Here is a 4711-nt window from a genome sequence, read left to right on the forward strand (position 1 = left end):
GGGGGGGGGGGGGGGGGGGAGGCTCTGCTTCCACAATTTGACCTCAGCGGGGTCAGCTGGCTGCTGGAGCCTGTCAGTAGCGATCCTATAGACTGGGACAGTCCGCAGCAGTTTACTGGAAGCGAGGGGGGAGGGTGCCCAGGGTTTGCCTGTTGAATTTGGGGCCTCTTCTTGAAAAGTAGTCTCTTTGGAAAAGGAAGGCTGTAGAGGAGTTCCTACAGCATTGAAAGAGCCCATCTGTTGCCCTGAGGGGAGCAGTGGTGATCCAGGGCCATGCCCTGCCCCCCACAACTAGGGCTCGTGCTCCTGCCTTCAGAGCCATCCATCATCCTTTGTCCTGGCCGACAGAACTCCTCTGTGGAGGGGCCGTGCGGTTAGTGAACCCTGGGGCCTCCTGGCCACCCACAGGTCACAGGACCCTCCAACGTGATGCTCCGGCAAGACTTTGGTTCCATCCTGCCTGCCTGTGTCTGTCTCAGACGACACACATCAGCTTTGCTGCACTCTGCTTTGCTGCACTCTGCGATGCTGAACTACCCTCCCTGGCAACCGGCACCAGCAGTCCCCTCCCAGTGTCCTGATATCCCCTGGTTAATAAGCAGCTCACATAAAGACACCAAGGACTGTTGCAAGAGGGGGAGAAAGGCTGAGGTTCTCTGAATACAGGCCAGAAAGCCCTGGACTTGACCCAGGAGCTTGGTGGCTGTTTCTGTTCTCTGCCCTTTGGTAGCCTTCCTCACGGGTTACAGAAGGAAGAGAAGCCCGAATGCCTCATCTCAAGCTGGGGTGGGCCATGAGGCCACGAGGTATTTATTAATCAATGGGAGACTCTTGCTGAAGCCTGAGGTCCCTTCCTGGAGGATTCTTGTCCTCTCTAGAAGAGAATAAATTTCTGCCCTTTGTTCTTTCAAACTTATTTCTAGAAGGGTCCTAGGTCCCTGTTAATTAAACCACTAATCATTCACTTCCCTCCCCCCTGTCTGTCTGAGCTGCCCAGATGGCATTCTTCCCACAAACCACCCCCACCTTCCGTACTGTTTTATCCCTGGAGTTTGCAGATGTCCTTGAGGTGTCCCCGTGGAAGGAACTAGTGGGGAGCGTGTGCCAGACACCCCCCCCTTATTGTCAGTCCGGGCTGAATCCAACCCACAAGGGGAGCTGGAGCCCTCTCCCTGGGACTGCCCACTGTCAAGGTCCTGGTCACCTTTAAAGCCTCCTGCAGGGATCCCCACTGCCAACAGAGCCGTTTGCTGAGGCCCGGCACTGTGACATTTTAGACTTGGAAATCCCTAGACAAATATGTCTCCTTAATCCTCACCGAGCTGGCCCCCAGTGGAGACTCATTTGGCCAAACTTATCAAGTACCACTAGTTCTTGCAGCGAACATTCCCTTTGTTCCAGGCATTGTGTTCGGGGCTGGGAATGCAGGAAAAACAAGGTAAGGTCTCTGTCCTTGAAAAGCCACCAGACTGTCAGAGGAGACACACACTATGGGCCTGTCTTACTGGGAATGCCTCCGACTCAGCACTCCTCTACCTTTCCAGGCTCGGGACGACCCTGCTCTCTGCCATTTCCCAGCCCCGTGACTTCAGCTTAACTGCTTACCCTAACCCTCAGGTTGCTTATCTGCAAAGTGGGGCCATTGATGGTATCTATCTCATAGAGACATCGCGAGGATTAAATAGAACCACTTCTGTTTAAGGCACCTAGAGCTAAATACATACTGACTGTTAGCATTTTCCTCCTTGAGGTCACGTGTGCTGGGGGGGGCGAGGTCACCTGTGCTGGGGGGCGAGGCAGAAGCCAGCCAGCTGGGTTTGAGTCCCAGCTTCCAGGCAAAAATGATTCTCCCGAGCTTCCTCTTCATCGGTGATAAGAATTTACTTAATCTGAGTAAATTGGCTGATGTATGTGAAAGTACCTAATACATAGCAGGAGCTGCCCACGTGTTAGCTTCTTGGAACTTCTTAAGGATCTGAAGACCCTACCGCTCCAGGAAGCCAGAAGGGACTCAGAGAGAAGCCAGTGCCTCCCTTAGGAGATGTCCCCCGTTCTCCCAGTTAATACTCCAGGCTTGACCCTCCCTGCTTCGGTTCTCATGCCCTCAGAGAGGCGTGCTCCGTGATCAAGTGTTCCCTCCCTCTGTCCTCTGCGCTTCTGTACTAAGTACCTGGAGGCCCTTGTCCTGTCCACACTCAGGCACCACTCGGCCTGAGATAGCCATTCAGCTGCTCTAATCTCCCCTCCAGCTCCGGCTCCCCCCTCCGCAGCCCCCACTTCATCCCTCGCTCCCCTAACCCCTTAATCAAATTAAGGGAAAGAAGAGCGTTTAGATAGGGTGACTAAATATATTTCTGTTCAGGGGAGGGAGAAAAAGGGAAGAGGTGGGGGGTGCGGGGAGGCAGAGTGTGAAATTCCTTAACGGAATGCGCTCTGAGAGCCTCCTTTCTCTCGAATGAGCCCCGAATCACCTATCTGGGGTGGAGTTTTCTCTCTGGCAAAGTGCTTTCACAAACATTATCTCATTACGATACAGGCCTGGTGGCAGGGTGCCCACTCCCCGGAAAGGTCTGCCGAGGCCATCGTGCCTCCCGAGCTGGGCTGACCCTGGTCTATATATCTCACAAGACACCCTGGCCCCACAGGGGTGACTCGGCCTTCCGTGGGGGTATGACACCAACGGCGGGGCCGCTCACGGCTGGAGGTCACAGTCTTCCCTTCTGTGTTCCACACGCACACACCCCCTCCCCAGATCCAGAATCTTCTGAACATTTTTGCTTTCCAAAAACTGTAAAGCGCCAACTGTAGAAACCTTTGACGATGCCCTAACGTATCAAGGGGAGAACGAAAGTCCCCCATAGTCCACAGCTCAGTTCCTGGCGAAATCTTGAGGTGGCTTCTGAAGCGTGTCTGAATTACACCCACGTATTAGTGGATGTGTCTGTGCATTTGTGCAAGAGGAACCGTATGCATACCTATTGTATGTATTCAGCTTTTATGTTTTGTGTTCCACTTCGTCAGAAATCGCTCTGACATAATACTTTAAAATAGCACAGATTGGGGTCCCGGGGTGGCTCAGTCTGTTAAACGTCTGCCTTCAACTCAGGTCATGATCCCAGGGTCCTGGGATCGAGCCCCGCATCAGGCTCCCTGCTCTGCTTCTCCCTCTCTGTGCTCGCTCTCTCTCTCTCTCTCTCTCAAGTAAGTAAATAAAATCTTAAAAAATAAAAATAAAATAGCACAAATTTGGATTTTTTTCCCCTTATTGAAAAAGAAGACATGTCCATTTCCAAATATGATTGTTCACACAATCATGAGTTTTATAAGGCCGGGGACCCTGCTCAGCACTTTACACCCGCGATCACACTTAATTCTCACAGCAACTGTCCCTGGTAAATGCTGAGAAACTCATTTTACAGAGAAGGGAGAGAAGCCTCAGCTGAAGGCGCTCCTCCCGGCCAGCAAAGGGATTTCACACACACTGTTTCGTCAAACTGCCACACCACTGGCCTTATGTGATGACGACATAATGTTCTTTAACATGGGTTTGCAGTGATTAACCATTCCCTTTTGTTGGGCATTTAAAGATTTGGGTTTGTAGTTTTTTTTTTTTTTAAAGATTTTATTTATTTGACAGACAGAGATCACAAGTAGGCAGAGCGACAGGCAGAGAGAGAGGGGGAGGCAGGCTCCCTGTTAAGCAGCGAGCCCGATGCGGGGCTCCATCCCAGGACCCTGAGATCATGACCTGAGCCTAAGGCAGAGAGGCTTAACCCACTGAGCCACCCAGGCGCCCCAAGTTCATAGTTTTTTTAGCAATGATCATCTTCGCATGAAATCATCTTTGTTCACATCTCCTGCTATTTCTTTAGAATGATTTCCTAGGAGTGACATTACTGACTCATCCTTTTTCAAAGTCTTGTTACTTATTACCAAGCGCCTTTCTGGAAAGGCAGAGGGCACTCCCCGCGCGCCTAAGATCCGCTTTGGGAGGCTCTCGGTGTGGTTGCTGGAAGGTGTGTCTCTCTGACTGGGTTTATGTCTCTGGGATCACCAGTGAGGTTGAACTTCCCTCTCTCACACCGATTAGTGGTCCCTGAGAGTGGCCCGTCACTCTTGCTGTCACTTCTTTCTCACTCTTGCTCCCTATCGCTGCAGATTTTGCATTTCAGTCCGGACCCAGATAATTCAGGGGTGCATCAGCGAGGAAAATTGTCTCGCAGTCAACGTCCCAAGCAGAACTTTGTTCTTCTCGAGGACCTGCGTCCGCATTCCGACCCCTCACCTCAGCCCCTGCCACGCACCACTGCCCCACCTCAGAAGAAAGGTCGGGGTTAAGATTGCCTTCACCGAAACTCAGTCTGCAAGTTCAGGCCCTTCTGGAAACTTTTTTTTTTTTTTCTTTTTTTTTTTTTTTTTTTTCAGGAAGTAGCTGAGCCACAGCCAGAGGGCCCATGCACCCTGCTTTCTCTGCCTGGAGAAGTTTCCATTCCTTTTGTTCTCAGGGGAGGTGAGAAAGGGAGGAGGGCCAGAAGAAGAAACCCGACTTCTCGTGAGCCCGCATATCCTGAGCTTTCTGACAGGGACCCCGGTCTTTGGAGAGCCTGCAGGCCTCTGAGTTAGACAGGAAAGCATCGTCACCTCCCATAGGTTGTGTAACCCCCTTCCTCCGGGACAGAAGGTGCTGCCAGGCTCTGAGGACAGGCAGGCG

This window comes from Mustela nigripes, chromosome 8, assembly GCF_022355385.1.
Source record: "Mustela nigripes isolate SB6536 chromosome 8, MUSNIG.SB6536, whole genome shotgun sequence".
Taxonomy (NCBI): domain Eukaryota; kingdom Metazoa; phylum Chordata; class Mammalia; order Carnivora; family Mustelidae; genus Mustela; species Mustela nigripes.